General features: G+C 42.4%; 1 protein-coding gene across 2 annotated transcripts in view; it reads right to left on the bottom strand.

Annotated features, from left to right (window-relative positions):
* The window catches only part of GRID1 (glutamate ionotropic receptor delta type subunit 1), an 828,161-nt gene that overhangs the window by 569,899 nt on the left and 238,242 nt on the right, over positions 1–20,020 (bottom strand). The window lies entirely within an intron of this gene.

The raw sequence follows: 20,020 nt of genomic DNA, 5'->3' as shown, positions 1-20,020 counted from the left end.
GAACTAGAGGGAATTAATCCCGGTGCACTGGCCCACACTGCCTTAATCCATAAAATAGGTACTATAATGGTTGCTGTGTTTTCCCGATGGCCACTGCACTCCCGTATTTAACTCTAAAAATGCTTTGGGATACCTCAAGGATAAAAGACATTGTCCTGTGTAGGATATAGGAAGTTAGCACTTGAGAGTCAGAGAAACAATGAGACAGACCCTCAGAAAGACTGTCAGATTGGTTTAAGTAGTGGCTGTGACCACTTGATAGGCTATTGCACATTCTATGGTGTGGCTGTTGCTAATAATCCCTTTCTGTGATGTGGCTCGATTTGCTTTCCAGAGCAGAATAAAACAGGTTGCCTCAACAGCTCATTATTAACAGGAAAGGAACTCACTCAATATAGGTGCTGAGTGTGTTTGTTTAGGAACCATTCTTCAAGGACCCTTTTCTGCCTGTTAGCTCCTGTGAAGGTCCCTAAACTCACCATTGTTAGTGATGAGACATTTGAAGTGGTACCACTCCTGGGTACTATATTGTGATTATGCCTGGAGCACTAGATTAGATTACAGTATAGCTGGATATTTATGAGCCGATTGGCCACACAGTTGCCATACATAAGTACGCAGTGAACACCCTTCACCAATTAGACCACATGGCAATTGTGAAAAAGACATTTTAGAAGCCATTCTATGGAATATTTTGAAAAAGGATTTACTTTAATTTTTTAATTTCTCTAATTAGTAACTTTTGAAATATCCAGTTTAGATGCCTCTTTTTCCTATGAGACTGAGCTGCACAGGTGACCACTTCACAGATGAGGGAAAGGATTTTCTATCTTGCAGATCCTTTTAAGGGTGGAGGCTGCTTTTGACCAAGACCTCCCCCTTTACTAATAATATCCTGTTCCAAACCCCCCTGCCTGTCCTTCCATCTTGATGGGTCCCTCCTTACCAGAACTCCTTAGGTAAGTCGCCCATAAAAAGAGCTTTGAGAGTCCTGGCTTTAGACTACAACCCCAAAACATTTTCACTGGAACAGTAGCTGAACTATACCTTCCAAAACCAATGAAACTGTAATGTGGTAGCTTTTTTTAATAAATATTGTTACTACATAGACCATTCTCTTAACTAACTAAAAGATAACCCAGCAAGGATCATTGCATTAGCATCAGGATCTCAGATCAGACTGATCAACCTCTTTAAGAAATGCATTGCTGTCCCAAAAATACAAGAGACTTGAACAATGGGAGACCTGATATAGGAGCAACATGAGTGAAAGAGACTATGGTTAATAGGGTACCTTCTGAGCTGAAATTCACCAGTCATTCACCATCTCCTGAATGTACCTAGCATTGTACCAGAATGGGGAACAGGCAGGGCAGTGGCTATGACTTAAAACAGCAGATGAAGACTGGCTGAGGGCTTCAGGAATGGACCTTGCTAGGGAGTGGGGCAAGGGACACTAGGGAGCCAGTGAAACAATTATATCAGCTCTGCTTAAAGTAGAAGATTCACAGAGGAGAAAGCTTTAAATAATGTTCAACTTTTTTACCTTCAGAGACCAAAACCTTTTCAGGACACTGCCGCTCCATATGAAAAGCTTTGAATGGCACAAAAAATGTAGCTGGAGCACTGGTTAAAACTAACTCATGCAAAGTTATAAATGGCGATATAATCATTGACCGGTTCCATACCCCAGGACTAGACTAGCCTTGTTCTTCAGCCCTAGGTGCTCAGCTCTTAATATCTAGATAAATTGTTTTAAAAACTAGAAAACTCCCTGTGACTAGTTTGCTCTACTCACCGCTGGAGGTTCTGGGGATTAGCTCAGACAGGACAACACCCTTTCCAGTGGTTATATCTGGTCAGTTTCTTCTCTGCAGCCCCTCTCTCACTCTCAGAAACCAAAGCTGTGGCCTTTGTGACTCAGCCATCTGGCCAGGTCACTATTGTGGTTTCCCCTCCCTGGGGGCAGGGCAAGAGGGTGTATACAGTTTCCTGACCTCCAGCAGTCTCAGATGTCCTTCTGCTTCATTACTTCACAGTGCCACTCCTGTAGCAGCTGGCTGGGAAACCAAGGCCCACCCTCCAGGTTTGGCTCAGGAACCCTCTTCACAGCAGTGAAGGTCCATTCCATACACCTTGCAGCCTTTCCCTGAGCTGCTTCCATATCTCCTGGCCTTCCCTGCTCCTCTGGTTTGCCCATCTCTTCACTCCCCTCTCCCAGGGAGTAACTTTAAGCAATTCAGCTCTAGCAGCCCCCAAACAGTCCTTCCCAGGGAATGATTACATCCTTTAACAGCCACCCCTTCTGTTGCCAGCCTTCTGGCTTTTGTAGAAGCCCTGCCTGTCCCTCGCAGGTGAGATTCTGTCTAATTAGCTGCCTCCAACCTAAAGCTTCCTTGTTTGCAGCCTAATTAGCTGATTGGGCCCACCTGGCCCAATTCAGCTCTTGCAGGGCTAGTATGTGGAGCACACCTCATCACACTTCCCCACAAAGAACTTCACAAGTCTAGAGAGTTTCTCAAGTATATTTCCTCACAAGAACACAGACAGCAAACAGATAGGAAATCATAACACAATATTCAGACCTAACACAATACTAGTCCCCAGATGCTGGCCCAATACTATAATTAATCAGACTAGCATACTAATACTATCAAGCCCACTACATTCAATGCAACAATATTGTCACCCTCTGATCTAAAGTCATTTGTGTTTTTGACAAGAAACCATTTTGAATATGTAATTAAAGTTGTATTCCTTTTCTGTCTGGCATATGTCATGTGAAGATGTGAAGATTGTGATAAGAGAATTGTAAGTTAAGGTTGTGTGTTGTAGCATGAGTTTTAAATTCTTTGAAGTGTATTGCTGAATTTAAAGTGAGCATGTTAGAACGGTGTTAGTAAGTTGGTGTGGTTGAGTATCATGGTGGAGCTAATGCATGGCGTTTGGGAATGTGTTAGGCGTGAATTATGCCTTTTTTCTTATTATTTGTATTACAGGAGCACAGATCAGGGCCTGTTATACTAGGCACTTCTCACACACACACACGAACAGACAGTCCTTAAACAGAAAAGATCGACAAAGAAATGGAGTATTATTAGCCCCAATATATACTTGAAGAATTGAGGCACAGAGAAATTACGTGCCTTGCCAAAGATCACATAGGAAGACAGTAGCAGAGTAGGAACTGAACCAAATATTTCCAATGGTTTATATTTGAATTATCTTCTGTGGGCCAAGTTCAGCTCTGGTGTAAGCAAGTGTAACTCCTGTGCCCACTTTCACAAGGTCTAAATTTCATCCGATAATTTTCCTTAAAATAATAATCTCTGAAGTTGACTTCCATTATACGTTGGCAGGTAATTCATAACCCACGCCAAGCACTAACACCTACAAAAAGCAGCTCCTATGCTCTATGCTGTGCTCCTAAAATCTCCTCTCTCACTCTGGTGTAAATCAGATAAATCCACTGAAAACAACTGAGTCACACTGAGGTAAAAATGTCAACAATGGAATCAGCGCCTGTACGTCCTCATTTACTACTAAAGTTTCTGACAATATAGAAGGGCCCAGAGTGAATTTCATGCTCCAAGTATATATAAAATGTACTCTAGCAGTTAAGTCACTCAGCTGTTATCACTGTGGGAACCATTGATATAGTTGAGCTGAGATCAGACACCTATACCTGCACATGTGACCAATTACTGGAAGGAATGACCAGTAAAGGAGAAGCAAATACAGTTATACTATTTCAGCTCAGTGCATAACCAGTGACACTGAGGTCCTGATTTGCCACTGTCCTGCAGCTTGTGTCCTCATTTACACCCTTCAAAGTGGGTGTAAAACTCCACCAAATCAGAGCAACAGTGCTTTACACCAGCTTTGAGTGACCCATTCCCTCTCATCTAGTCCCAGCTTCTGGCAGTCAAGGATTTAGGGATACCCAGAGCATGCAGTTGCATCCCTGACCATCTTGGCTAATATCCACTGATTGACCTATCCTCCATGAACTTATCTAATTTTCTTTTGAACCCAGTTTCACTTTTGGCCTTCACAACATTCCCTGGCAATGAGTTCCACAGGTTGACTATGTGTTGTGTGAAGAAGTACTTCCCTTTGTTTGTTTTAACCTGTTGCCTATTAATTTCATCAAGTGGCCCCAGATTCTTGTGTTAAGTGATGGAGTAAATAGCACTTCCCTATTCACTTTTTCCACACCATTCAGAATTTTATAGACCTCTATAATATCCCCCTATAGTCATCTCTTTTCTAAGATGAACAGTCCCAGACTTTTTAATCTCTCCTTGTATGGAAGTTGTTCCATATGCCTAATTATTTTTGTTGCCCTTCTCTATACTTTTTCCAATTCCAGTATATCTTTCTTGAGAGGGCACAACCAGAACTGCACACAGTATTCAAGATGTTGATATACTATGGATTTATTTAGTGGCATTATATTTACTGTCTATTATCTATCCCTTTCCTTCTGGTTCCTAACATTATTAGCTTTTTTGACTACCGCTGCATATTGAGCTAATGTTTTCAGAGAACTATCCACAATGACTCCAAGATCTCTTTCTTGAATGGAAACAGCTAATTTAGACCCCATCATTTTATATGTACATTACTTTGCACTTACCAATGAATTTCAGCTGCCATTTTTTCCCCAGTGACCCAGTTTTGTGAAATCCCTTTGTAACTCTGCAGTCAGCTTTGGACTCAACAATCTTGATGAACTTGAATCATCTGCAAACTTGCCAGTTTATCCCATTTTCCAGATTATTTATGAATATGTTGAACTGATTTCAGTATATTGTACTGGTTCCAGTACAGATCTTCGGGGAACCCCGCCATTTACCTCTCTCCATCATGAAAACTAACCATTTATTCCTATCCTTTGTTTCCTGTCTTTCAAACAATTACTGATCCAGGAGAGTGCCTTCCCTTGTCCAAGTGCTTATTGACCACCTCAAAGAATTACAATAGATCAGTGAGGCATGATGTCCCATAACAAAAGCAGTGTTGATTCTTCCCCCAAAATAGCATTCATCTATGTGTCTGATAATTCTGTTGTTTACTATAATTTCAACCAATTTGCCTGATACTGAAGTTAGGTTTACTGGCCTATAATTACCAGGATCGCCTCTGGAGCATTTTGTTTTTAATAAAATGGATGTCACATTAGCTAACCTCCAGTCATCTTGTACAAAGGCTGATTTAAGCAATAGATTATATACCCACAATTTGTAGTTCTGCAATTTCATATTTGAGTTCTTTTAGGACTCTTGGATGATTCCCATCTGGTCCTCGTGACTTGTTTATTTTATCTATTCGTTCCAAAACTTCTCTACTGACAGCTCAATCTGGGACAGTTGTTCACATTTGTCACCTAAAAAGAATGGCTCAGGTGGGGGAATCTCCCTCACATCCTCTGCAGTGAAGACCAATGCAAAGAATCCATTTAGCTTCTCTGCAACAGCCTTGTCTTCCTTGAGTGCTCCTTTAGCACCATGATCATCCAGTGACCCCACTAATTGTTTGGCAGACTTCTTGTTTCTGATATACTTTTAAATTTTTTTTGGTCAGTTTCTGACTTTTGCTAGTTCTTCAAATTCTTTTTTAGTCTACCTAATTGTAAATTATATATATATATTATATATTTATATAATTATTATTATTATATATTATATATATATATATATATATTTAGCCCTACTGTATATGCTTAAACCGAAGTGACTGTGAGAAACAAATCTATTAAAAGGGTAGAATTTCTCTATTAAATTGTATACTTTTCTGAGAATAACTTTATAACTTTTACATAACCCTATTGGTTTCATCCTTATTGAATTCTACAAGCCTTGACCATAAAGTATTATGTAACATAGCAAACATTTCATAATCCTTATTGGAGAAAAACAGTTTTCTCAACAGTTATCACTAGCCCACTCAATGTGTCTGGTTATCATGCATGTTTCCTTGCCAAAAATCCACACTAGTTATTCCACTACTAACAGTGATAGTGTCTAACTCAGAAATGGGCATTCAGCATAAATATGTTACATTTTCCTCCTTGAACATAAATAAACTATGGTTAATTTATCTGGATTTTCCTTGAAGTTTCAAATCTGAGCACTGATCTCAATGTCAGGTATTAAGAGTATGTTCACGTTTATTACACAGAAGTACAAATCATTCTATATTTTGTACAACATTTGAATAGATTTGTTTACTTCTGTGTAAGCTGCATATAAACCATTAATACCTTCTGATTTTGAGATCACTGATCAGGTCTGAAGCTTTAAGGCAAATCTAAGGACATTTATGTTTCCTGTAACATGAGTATTACTAGGGTGAGTTTATGGCTAACCATTCTGTGCCAATACATGAGTACCCAAGTGGTAGTGTAAGGGTATGTCTACACTACGGAATAAGGTTGAATTTATAGAAGTCGGTTTTTTAGAAATCGGTTTTATATATTCGAGTGTGTGTGTCCCCACAGAAAATGCTCTAAGTGCATTAAGTGCATTAACTCGGCGGAGTGCTTCCACAGTACCGAGGCTAGAGTCGACTTCCGGAGCATTGCACTGTGGATAGCTATCCCACAGTTCCCGCAGTCTCCGCTGCCCATTGGAATTCTGGGTTGAGATCCCAATGCCTGATGGGGCTAAAACATTGTCGCGGGTGGTTCTGGGTACATATCGTCAGGCCCCCGTTCCCTCCCTCCCTCCGTGAAAGCAAGGGCAGACAATCGTTTCGCGCCTTTTTTCCTGAGTTACCTGTGCAGACGCCATACCACGGCAAGCATGGAGCCCGCTCAGGTAACCGTCACCCTATGTCTCCTGGGTGCTGGCAGACGCGGTACGGCATTGTTACACAGTAGCAGCAACCCCTTGCCTTGTGGCAGCAGACGGTACAGTACGACTGGTAGCCGTCATCGTCATGTCCGAGGTGCTCCTGGCCACGTCGGCTGGGAGCGCCTGGACAGACATGGGCGCAGGGACTAAATCTGGAGTAACTTGACCAGGTCATTCTCTTTAGTCCTGCAGTCAGTCCTATTGAACCGTCTTATGGTGAGCAGGCAGGCGATACGGATTGCTAGCAGTCGTACTGTACCATCTTCTGCTGGGCAGGCAAGAGATGAGGATGGCTAGCAGTCGTACTGTATCATCTTCTGCCGAGCAGCCATGAGATGTGGATGGCATGCAGTCCTTCTGCACCGTCTGCTGCCAGCCAAAGATGTAAAAGATAGATGGAGTGGATCAAAACAAGAAATAGACCAGATTTGTTTTGTACTCATTTGCCTCCTCCCCTGTCTAGGGGACTCATTCCTCTAGGTCACACTGCAGTCACTCACAGAGAAGGTGCAGCGAGGTAAATCTAGCCATGTATCAATCAGAGGCCAGGCTAACCTCCTTGTTCCAATAAGAACAATAACTTAGGTGCACCATTTCTTATTGGAACCCTCCGTGGAGTCCTGCCTGAAATACTCCTTGATGTAAAGACACCGCCTTTGTTAATTTTAGCTCCCTGAAACCAACCCTGTAAGCCGTGTCGTCAGTCGCCCCTCCCTCCGTCAGAGCAACGGCAGACAATCATTCCGTGCCTTTTTTCTGTGCGGACACCATACCAAGGCAAGCATGGAGGCCGCTCAGCTCACTTTGGCAATTAGGAGCATATTAAACACCACACGCATTATCCAGCAGTATATGCAGCACCAGAACCTGGCAAAGCGATACCGGGCGAGGAGGTGACGTCAGCGCGGTCACGTGAGTGATCAGGACATGGACACAGATTTCTCTGAAAGCATGGGCCCTGCCAATGCATGCATCATGGTGCTAATGGAGCAGGTTCATGCTGTGGAATGCCGATTCTGGGCTCGGGAAACAAGCACAGACTGGTGGGACCGCATAGTGTTGCAGGTCTGGGACGATTCCCAGTGGCTGCGAAACTTTCGCATGCGTAAGGGCACTTTCATGGAACTTTGTGACTTGCTTTCCCCTGCCCTGAGGTGCATGAATACCAAGATGAGAGCAACCCTCACAGCTGAGAAGCGAGTGGCGATAGCCCTGTGGAAGCTTGCAACGCCAGACAGCTACCGGTCAGTTGGGAATCAATTTGGAGTGGGCAAATCTACTGTGGGGGCTGCTGTGATGCAAGTAGCCCACGCAATCAAAGATCTTCTGATATCAAGGGTAGTGACCCTGGGAAATGTGCAGGTCATAGTGGATGGCTTTGCTGCAATGGGATTCCCTAACTGTGGTGGGGCCATAGACGGAACCCATATCCCTATCTTGGCACCGGAGCACCAAGCCGCCGAGTACATACACTGCAAGGGGTACTTTTCGATAGTGCTGCAAGCTCTGGTGGATCACAAGGGACGTTTCACCAACATCAACGTGGGATGGCCGGGAAAGGTGCATGATGCTCGCATCTTCAGGAACTCTGGTCTGTTTCAAAAGCTGCAGGAAGGGACTTTATTCCCAGACCAGAAAATAACTGTTGGGGATGTTGAAATGCCTATATGTATCCTTGGGGACCCAGCCTACCCCTTAATGCCATGGCTCATGAAGCCGTACACAGGCAGCCTGGACAGTAGTCAGGAGCTGTTCAACTACAAGCTGAGCAAGTGCAGAACGGTGGTAGAATGTGCATTTGGACGTTTAAAGGCGCGCTGGCGCAGTTTACTGACTCGCTTAGACCTCAGCGAAACCAATATTCCCACTGTTATCACTGCTTGCTGTGTGCTCCACAATATCAGTGAGAGTAAGGGGGAGATGTTTATGGCGGGGTGGGAGGTTGAGGCAAATCGCCTGGCTGCTGGTTACGCGTAGCCAGACACCAGGGCGGTTAGAAGAGCACAGGAGGGCGCGGTACGCATCAGAGAAGCTTTGAAAACCAGTTTCATGACTGGCCAGGCTACGGTGTGAAAGTTCTGTTTGTTTCTCCTTGATGAAACCCCCCGCCCCTTGGTTCACTCTACTTCCCTGTAAGCTAACCACCCGCCCCTCCTCCCTTCAATCACCGCTTGCAGAGGCAATAAAAGTCGTTGTTGCTTCACATTCATGAATTCTTTATTCATTCATCACACAAATAGAGGGATGACTACCAAGGTAGCCCAGGAGGGGTGGTGGAGGAGGGAAGGAAAATGCCACACAGCACTTTAAGCACAGCACTTTAAAAGTTTACAACTTTAAAATTTATTGAATGACAGCCTTCTTTTTTTTGGGCAATCCTCTGTGGTGGAGTGGCTGGTTGGCCGGAGGCGCCCCCACCGCGTTCTTGGGCGTCTGGGTGTGGAGGCTATGGAACTTGGGGAGGAGGGCGGTTGGTTACACAGGGGCTGTAGTGGCAGTCTGTGCTCCAACTGCCTTTGCTGCAGCTCAACCATACACTGGAGCATACTGGTTTGGTCCTCCAGCAGCCTCAGCATTGAATCCTGCCTCCTCTCATCACGCTGCCGCCACATTTGAGCTTCAGCCCTGTCTTCAGCCCGCCACTTACTCTCTCTCAAGCCGCCACTTACTCTCTTCAGCCCGCCACCTCTCCTCCCGGTCATTTTGTGCTTTCCTGCACTCTGACATTATTGGCCTCCACGCATTCGTCTGTGCTCTGTCAGTGTGGGAGGACAGCATGAGCTTGGAGAACATGTCATCGCGAATGCGTTTTTTTTTTCTTTCTAAGCTTCACTAGCCTCTGGGAAGGAGAAGATCCTGTGATCATTGAAACACATGCAGCTGGTGGAGAAAAAAAAAGGGACAGCGGTATTTAAAAAGACACATTTTATAAAACAGTGGCTACACTCTTTCAGGGTAAACCTTGCTGTTAACATTACATACATACCACATGTGCTTTCGTTACAAGGTCGCATTTTGCCTCCCCCCACCGTGTGGCTACCCCCTCAACCTTCCCCCCTCCCTGTGGCTAACAGAGGGGAACATTTCTGTTTAGCCACAGGCAAACAGCCCAGCAGGAATGGGCTCCTCTGAGTGTCCCCTGAAGAAAAGCACTCTATTTCAACCAGGTGACCATGAATTATATCTCACTCTCCTGAGGATAACACAGAGAGATAAAGAACGGATGTTGTTTGAATGCCAGCAAACATACACTGCAATGCTTTGTTCTACAATGATTCCCGAGTACGTGTTACTGGCCTCGAGTGGTAAAGTGTCCTACCATGAAGGACGCAATAAGGCTGCCCTCCCCAGAAACCTTTTGCAAAGGCTTTGGGAGTACATCTAGGAGAACCGCGAATGCCAGGGCAAAGTTTCACATGCTTGCTTTTAAACCATGTATAGTATTTTAAAAGGTACACTCACCAGAGGTCCCTTCTCCACCTGCCGGGTCCAGGAGGCAGCCTTGGGTGGGTTCGGGGGGTACTGGCTCCAGGTCAAGGGTGAGAAACAGTTCCTGGCTGTCGGGAAAACCGGTTTCTCCGCTTGCTTGCTGTGAGCTATCTACAACCTCCTCCTCCTCCTCATCTTCTTTGTCCCCAAAACCTGCTTCCGTATTGCCTCCATCTCCATTGAAGGAGTCAAACAACATGGCTGGGGTAGTGGTGGCTGAACCCCCTAAAATGGCATGCAGCTCATCATAGAAGCGGCATGTTTGGGGCTCTGACCCGGAGCGGCCGTTTGCCTCTCTGGTTTTCTGGTAGGCTTGCCTCAGCTCCTTCAGTTTCATGCGGCACTGCTTCGGGTCCCTGTTATGGCCTCTGTCCTTCATGCCCTGGGAGATTTTGACAAAGGTTTTGGCATTTCGAAAACTGGAACGGAGTTCTGATAGCACGGATTCCTCTCCCCAAACAGCGATCAGATCCCGTACCTCCCGTTCGGTCCATGCTGGAGCTCTTTTGTGATTCTGGGACTCCATCATGGTCACCTCTGCTGATGAGCTCTGTATGGTCACCTGCAGCTTGCCACGCTGGCCAAACAGGAAATGAGATTCAAAAGTTCGCGGTTCTTTTCCTGTCTACCTGGCCAGTGCATCTGAGTTGAGAGTGCTGTCCAGAGCGGTCACAATGGAGCACTCTGGGATAGCTCCCGGAGGCCAATACCGTCGAATTATGTCCACAGTACCCCAAATTCGAGCCGGCAAGGCCGATTTAAGCGCTAATCCACTTGTCAGGGGTGGAGTAAGGAAATCGATTTTAAGAGCCCTTTAAGTCGAAATAAAAGGGCTTCATCGTGTGGACGGGTGCAGGTTTACATCGATTTAATGCTGCTAAATTCGACCTAAAGCCCTAGTGTAGACCAGGGCTCAGAGGATCAGTGGATTCATCCTACCAGGCTAAAGCAAAAATTGTATGATCAAATTAAAGAATGATTTCATAAACTGATTTCAATTGTTTGGACAGTGTGTATCGGGGCAGTCACTCAGCAGAAGGAAGTCAGGCATTGTACTAATCATACACTGAAATAATGGCACTAAAATAATAATAATTCACAATTTCTCAGGAGTCACAGGCATACTTTAAAATGGAAATCAGATCAAGATAAACTAAGCTATGCAGAACTGGAATAATGTGGAGATATTAAGTTATCAAAATCAATTTTTTTTTCAAGACACAAAGTCTAATGCACAGACATGAGCTGAAATTGAAAAAGAACATATTTCAAATGGGATTCTGAGGGGTATTTAACAGGCCAGCAGTGGCTTAAGAAGCAACAAACTGTATGGAACAGGAGATGTGAGTCACTAAAAAAGTAATTGACTGTTAAGAGCAATAATGATTTAGATGTTATATCCTTGACGTCTCTAACTGATACATAGGATCAGTTAGATTAAATAGGATAGGTACTGAGAGCAACTAACTGCACTTTGTGAGCTTGAAATCAGCTTTGACATCTGCTATTTATGCTAACCAAGACAATATTGTCATGATCTAGTCTAACCTTGCTCATAAATCATCATCTCTGCCAGAACTTTAGCAATGGATTAGCAAGTGCATATTGCCCACATGAAAATGTGAGGAGATTTTTCAAGGACTTTTCCCAAATTCAACATTGGTCTATAAATTGGAACCAAAGACTGGTTCCGAAAAACCCTCCTCACTTATCACACCAATAGAGAGGTTCAGTGACACAATTGTACTTCATTTTATAAGATTATTTTTAGATAACCAAATGGAGGTAGCACTTACAGGTTGTAAATTATGTGGGTTGAGCTAATGAGAACTATATATGTATGTTCCATGCCCTACTGAACCACAAAGTCTAATGAATTTTAGAATACATTCCAACATAAATACTTTTGCACTTGGGAAGATTTTCCTTCACCATTTTAGACATATTTAAGCACACTGAATTAAAGGGAGCAGTAGTGCTGAAAATTACAGGTTTGATTCCTGGGAATACAGTTCTAGCTTGTTTAATTAGGCACATCTCATTGATTACATTTAATTTTTAAGGCTGGAAATGGCTCCTATATGAAATTCAAAGAGAAAGGAGAACTGCCTTGACCCATCTTGTATATATTCTCCACCCTAACAGGACTTGAAAGTAGTAAAACCAATGGGGATATTCAGGATCACAGTAACCCCTTATTATTAAATGACAGTAATCACAATCTATATTGACTGAAGTTTTCAAAGAAGGCCTCTGTGCTGCTACTATGCTGTTCCTACTTATTGAGTAATGTAGAGTCTCCTTCAGCTCAAGAGGAGGAGCTGTTTTTAGACCCTAAGACATCAGTGTAAGTTTGTGCCTTAAACTGTTGAACATGTGTGAAGTTCAATGGCCTGACTACTCTGACTTCTGGAACAGTAGTAACACAACCTCTAGGGCAACAACACTCTCTACTTTCACAGCCAAGCATGAGGCACATAAGAATTTCAACAGCACAAAAAGAGCATGAGTCAAGGGAAAAATTTACAAGGGGGGGAAAAAATCTATCTTCCTCAGGAAGAAGAGGTGAATATTTTCCCCGTTCACATGTCTGGAGGATATTCCCACAAGGGCATTTTAAACTGAACCAGATAGGGAAATAGATGAATTTTAAGGCATAATGTTACATTGCTTTCTTACAATGTCTGAGCTGGGTAATAAATTCTCTGGGCTTGATATTCAGATGGGCCTTAACTCAATCTACTAATATTGTTCTACTCTCTGTTCTACCCGTATGCTGGAGAATGGGGTGAAAGAGCAGCAAGCCTGGAGCCCATCAAAAGAAACATCAGAGATGAGATGGGAAGGGAGCCCACCAAGCAGCATCCTTGAAAACTGGGGGCGGGGGAAAGGAGCAGGCCACAAAGCCACCCTTAAGAATGCATTGAAGCCAGAGGGTTTGTAATGCACTGGAGCACTTTCCAGAACACTTGTGGCACCTTAGAGACTAACCAATTTATTTGAGCATAAGCTTTCGTGAGGTACAGTGAAGTGAGCTGTAGCTCACGAAAGCTTATGCTCAAATAAATTGGTTAGTCTCTAAGGTGCCACAAGTACTCCTTTTCTTTTTGCAAATACAGACTAACACGGCTGTTACTCTGAAACCTTTCCAGAACACTGTTTAAGTCATGTGGATTTGGGAACCCATTAGTGTGAAAGGGACTCCATGTGAGAAGGGGAGTCCAAGGGCCAGCTAGACTGGCTATTGTGGAAATGGAAGGAGGTGATGAAGCATCACAAGCATTGCATAGGTTTATGTCTGGCTTGCTTGCCTTTTCTGGGTTTCTGTAGCACCTAAATTTCCAACAAACCCAAAGGATAGTAAACTCCTCCAAACTTAAGTGGCCACATTGGTTTGCAAAATCCACGTTAACCAAAAGCAGCAAGAGTTGTACAGCCCTAGTCACGATCTCATTCTGAGATATACGTTGTCTGTGTGTGATGGTGAAGATTGGGGGGATAAGTGTAAGCCAGAGTGTTCTGGTCCACTTTCTACACTGGCTCTCTATTGCCTTTCAAAGTCCATTTCAAGGCCCTCCAAAGGATGACCCGAGCTACCTGAAACATCTCCATTTCCTCCACAACCAACATGACCTCCCAGGATACCTACATTCTACCAGAACAATGAAACCACAACTAATGAAACTGATACAAATGTGGGTGATGCAGCTTTCACATCAGCTGCACCTAGACTATGGAACTTATTTCTGCAGAAAATAAAAACCACCAAAGACATTTCCTCAAATTAGCTTTACCATAATAATTTACATATGCATGCTTGCTCTCTCTCGTGCTCTCTCTCTCTCTCTCAGACAAACACACACACACACACACAAGCTGTTTGTACTACATAGGCTTGGAAGGAGAAAAAAACACAGCTATTTTTAATTATGTCAGAGATGCTCCGTTACTATGGTGATGGAGTCCATATAAGAAAGTACAGCATTGACAGGCAGATCTAAACACACATTTTAGCAAACTATTTCTATTTTTTCAACTCTATCCCACTAAAAAAACTATCCTCCTTCAATATTTTCAAAGATAGGATAAATAAATAGCTAAAATAGTTGAGACAGAGGTGACGAGCAAAATACAACGTGGCTAAAAATACTTTTCTTTGGGTTTTTATTTTGTTTGTGCAGGGGTGAAGCAATCAAATATAAGTGAAGAGGCATGTGAGGGAGAGAGAGAGGGCTGATTGAGCTGTAAAGCTATAAAATGTTCTAAACAAATACCTCAACACTTGAATATTTAGCATATATTCTACTCAGGGAAACATCAAAATTGATGTGTTTACTTGACAGGTTAACATTGACTGAAGTGAAACTGAGGTCAATATGCTGCACCTCAAGATACAGTAAATCTTAATTTTGGCTAAAATGAGCCGTCAACATTCTGTACATTCTAGTACAAATATTAATTGTGACATGGAATTCAATATAATTCAATCTTACAGAGACAGCCCCGCAGAGTCACAGGGCAGCACACAGCTTTGTGAAGGATGCTGGTTCCAAACTGGTCCCCTGTTTGGCCCTAATGGCTGGAGGTTGGGTATATTGGAGGGCAATGTATTCATTCAGTTAGGCAAAAGTGCCTCAGTGTGCTTGAGCCATTGTCTCTCACCAACTCAAAAATGGTGGCGATGGGCTCTGAATGCAGCAGCTTTCTGTCCTCTCTAGACAAATGCTGCATCAAAATGCTGTCCTCTCTGGCCTTTGAGGCTGGGACTTTTGAAGGAGCCCCACAAAGTTAAGCATTCTTCTCCCACTGAAATTTAATTGGTATGGGGCATGTAAAAGCAAATGGGTAATGGAGGTCTCAGAAGCACCACTCCCTACCTATCTCCCACCACCTGCAAAAAGTTTTATTGCAGCCAATGAGAATTCAGAACATATAACAACCCTCAGGATCACATTCTAGGATATTAACATCAGACTGGATGATACTCCGGGTATTTACATTCTGTTTTCACTCATTTTGATCAAAGAGACATTTGGCATCAAACCTAAATATTAGCCCAAGCATCTGACATCACCTCAGGCTGGCACACGACTGTTTTCAAACAATCTACATTTGGCAGCTGAGGTCAATGAGTTTTCTCAAGTTTAGCTACTGACCACTCTGACAACAAAATAATTGAACTTTGCATCTGAACACTGAAACTTAATGACTTGTCACATGACTGATTATATCCAACCAGGAGCAGTTAAAGGTTTCATGTACTGTAACAATTGATACTGATTTATTCCGGTTATTTTTGTGAGTCCCAGAGTAAAATTTAAGGGCATGATCCTACCCCTCTTAACTTAAATGGGAACAGGATTGTGCCTGATATATGTATTTTTTCCCAACCCATTTAAATAATGCTGGTAACATCAAGGCTTTATTCTACTGACATGGTGACCATTTTAAACATAGACATTGAAAAAGCCTTACTTAGTTGGGTAAAACAATGTCCACTGAAGCTTTCTCTGAACAGAAAATGTAAGTCTAAAATTTACTTAGAGTTTGGAAGAAGAAACAAAAAGAGTTCAGTATGGCTGTTCTGTATACTACTGACCTAGGCCAGAATGGAGCTAGTGTACCTAATCACTTGTCATCTCTTCAATGGTCTACCGAAAATACTGAAACCTGTACTTATTGTTGAGATAGTGGTGTCATTAATTAGCATCCTTTGTAACTCATCTCAGAGAATTCAAGAACTAAATGACCAGGGAGGCTGAGCTACCTTCTTTCCCCTAGAGCTATCTTCTCCATGTCAAAGCTGCATCTGGCAGGCTGGAATGGGGATGTTTGCATTGCTGCTTGCTCTTCTGTAGAGAGAGGACTACATTTCCAGAATTGTCAACCTGACTTCTTTCACCATTCACTTAAGAAGAAGATGTTTTTCACCTATTGGTAAAATTTGTATTACAGCAACTCTGTCATGTATGCTAGGCTTTAGCTTTAACCAGGTTGGAGTAGAAATAAGAAGGGTAGAAGTATAAATGGGAAGTTGTGTAGATACTCAGAATAACAAGGGAAATTGGAACTTGCCACTCTCTTCCCTTTTAGAGGATAGTCATAATGGATTTGAAATCAACATGGGAATACTAACTGGAGTCTAAACCAGCCAGAATGGGCACCTCTTAGGTTGAATAGCAGAAATGTATCTTCATGCAAGTCAAAATATATACACATACCAGTTCAGAAAACAAGATGTAGCGTCAATTTGATCATTTTACATTACTATTTGCAGTGTGCAACATTTGATTTTCCCAGTTACGCTACTGCTAGGTTATTTGCCCTTTCTATGTTTTGCATTGCAAATGAATTTTCAACAGCAAAAAGGTTAATGGTCATAGAAAATGCTGCCATCCCTACTAAAATATATTCCCACTTTACAGTGGCATTTACTAAACTACTTTGCTTGCTTATTAAATGCCTTTCTAATATCTCTACAACCTGGTTTCCTCATCAATGGCTCTCATTTGTCATTCTTAGAACACAAAAATGACAATCTTTTGCTTGCTTCAAAAATACAAGAGCTTTGTTATGAAGGGTTTATCCACAATCTGTCACCTTCAAATACTCAAACATGTTCAAACAAAATTGGTTAGGTTTGTTCGTCTGCTGAAAAGGTCATTTTCCAGAAGTAAGGCCAAATCTTCCATCTCACTCTAGCTTCATTTGCACTGCTCTGGTGAGTGCAAAGCAGCCTTAAAGCCAGCTTAACTGTCCCCTTTAGATTCTCCTTGGGTGGCACAGAGTTTCTTTTCAGTTCATTGTCTAGTGTGCCTTACTGGAGTAAAAGGGTGTTTTTGCACCTGGGTGGTCCCTGGTTTCTGGAACAGTTGACAGTCAATGTAGTTTAAAGCAGCCCTGAGACTGCTCTAATCTATGTTGGAGACAGGGCCAGTGCAGAAGCAGCTACAGGATCCAGGTGCCTCAAATATGGCTTTGCACCCTGCCCTGTGCTCCCAATAACTTTCCAGTTTGCTCTGAGCCAAACTATAACATCTGGCCTGTGCTGCCTGTAAGTAAACAACAACTACACTTACCTAACAGTTATTATTGATAGTTATTTCATTAACACTCAAAAGACCCAAGTGAGATCAGGCCACATTGTGGTAGGTATTGTCTTAACCCATTCAAAGAGAGACAAAATTTAAAATAAAATAAAAAAATCAGGGGTGAGGAGGGATACAACATACAAGTAAAGTGATCAGAACGAGGGTGCCTTGTTTCATTTCTATATCATTTATTCATTTTATTTAGTTATTGTGGGGACAAGGAGATTAAGAGAATGGGAGGGAGTGAGCAAGGAAGGGAGGAAAGGAAGGAAGCCATTCAGTTCTTGGCTTCTCTCATAAAGGGTGCTAATTAATGGCATTGAGTGAGAGAGAGAGAAGTGGAAATGTGCAACTGAAAGGACAAAGAGAGGAAAGAGGGAAGGATGGAGGAGTGTGGAGGGCAGGGAGAGTGAGACTGGCAGCCAGGGGACAGTGAGGAACAGGAACTTGCAGGAAATTAGGGCAAGCAATATTCATCAGACAAAAAGTAAATGCCCATAGTCCAGATTGCAAAAAGCAACCCGACATCACTAGCAGGCTGGGAAGGCTCAGGGAGACCTAGGCCAAGTCACTCCCTACTCCAATGCTCCTGGGGAAGTTTCTATTGCTCCTGCTCCATCCTGCAAAGGCCTGTCTTGCTTATATAGCTAGGGAAGGGTGCAGAAATAACGGCACTGGAATCAGTGCCCTGGAAGAGGAGGCAAATTATTCTAGTTTTCATATGAATGTAATGTCACACTACAACACTAAACTGAAAACAAGAGGCTTACGACGCTGCTAATGTGATTCATTTCAATCATATTGAAAGCTGTCAAGAAACGTCACTAATATTTGAATACCTCTCTCCTTCACTCACTGAGTAGAAACATTCACGTAGTACTACAGCCAGTCTCTACTTATGAAACAAAGGCTAAATTTAATCAAAGGTACATGAGGTTCTAAGTCACTTACAACTTGCTAAAACTGGAAACTCCTTAGGAATCAAAGGCAGTTCTTCCTTAGATTTTAATACATTTAATACACTAGCAGGCCTGATTATGCAAGTTTATAAATAAAAAGTTTTCTCCCAGTAATAACCCTAGTGCTGTACCCAATTTTCTGCTTCTTGCATGCCTTCAAGGACTGGCCTGAAAACAAGCATTCCATTTCATGCAAAAATTTCAAGATTTTAACATTTATTTTCATTTGCATTGGAACAAAACTAGACCTTCAGGAATTTTCTGTAAGAAACAGAGAAGAGACTTGAACCTGGGTCTTCCATATTCCAAGTGAGTCTCTTAGCCCCTGGGTTATTAGCTATTCTAAGAATTGTTTTTAGTCTCCCAGAATGCCATCCTGGAGCTGAGAAAATATCATTGAAAATATCATTTCATAATATGTTTCTGTAAAAAAAAAAAAAAAACACTCTGTTTCAAGACGTCTGCATTTTCTGACCAAAAAAAGTTTAGTTGAAAAATTCCTAACCAGTTCTAATTGCATTGAACTTGGAAATTCAACTGGGTATTTGTTTTTGTTGGTATTTATTGTCACAGACAAAATACAAGATGAGCAGACATGAGATTAAATGTAAAAACTGACTATGTCAGAGAAAGCTGGTTTATCTTTGTTTCCATGTATTTAGTTTAAAACAACTAGCATTAAAACAATTCAAAGGACTGAATTCATGCCGTTTGAGAATAGACAAACGTGGCTGTTTGCTCTCTGTTAACATGTAAGGGCTCTATGGAGGTTGCTGAATGTACAAAACAAGCCGCTTTGAAAGATTCCTGCACTTCATATATCCGATAGCTCAATGACTCTCTCTGTTTGTTGTGGTTTTTTAAATAACCTACATTGCAAATGACAAAAAAACCTGTAGCCAGTATAATGAAAATATTTTATACACTAGAGCTGGCGGAGAAACAAGATGAATATATCCAAACATTTCCTGAAAATAGGTCCCTTTTCTTGTCAGAAAATGCAGAAGATCGCCTCATTCACTAAGCACTCCTGCATAAAGTGCGTGCATGCGCCACAACAGAAGACACCACGCACACACACCAAAATGAGGGAAATGGAATTCTGCCTGGCATAGAGACCCAGACCCCCTCCTTTCTTTTCTGTTCTTCCCTCAGCTGAATCGTGCCGGAAAAAGAATTCATCAGTCACATTGGCTGTGTATGTTTCGTGCTCAAAAATGTTTAGAAATAAACCTGCCTGGTAGGTGCCTCGAGCATTCCTGTTTTTTACCTTCTTGTTTCTCTCATTTTTCAATAATATTTTGCTTTATTTGTTATTAATTTGGCTCAACACTGAGCACTTCACACAATCAGGCCAGTGAGAATATTCATTCCAGAACTTCTGATTCTGTCCAACAATAGGTAAGAGGGCACTAGGATAGCCTATTGTGAGTATTTGAAGTGTGTAAGTACTACAGAGGAAAAGGAACTCTGCATAGTAAAATTAAGAGCAATGCAGAGAAACTGAGAAGACAGGAGTTTAGATGAATAGAAGGACAAATTTCTAAAGGTTGGACATGGTGGAATAATCTCCCAAGGTAAACTCTATTAGTTTAGTCACTGCAAATTGGACTGGATAAAGCAC

The sequence above is a fragment of the Lepidochelys olivacea genome (genome assembly GCF_965140295.1).
Source record: "Lepidochelys olivacea isolate rLepOli2 genome assembly, chromosome: 7".
Lineage (NCBI taxonomy): Eukaryota > Metazoa > Chordata > Testudines > Cheloniidae > Lepidochelys > Lepidochelys olivacea.
This window is presented reverse-complemented; position numbering and strand designations above follow the sequence as displayed.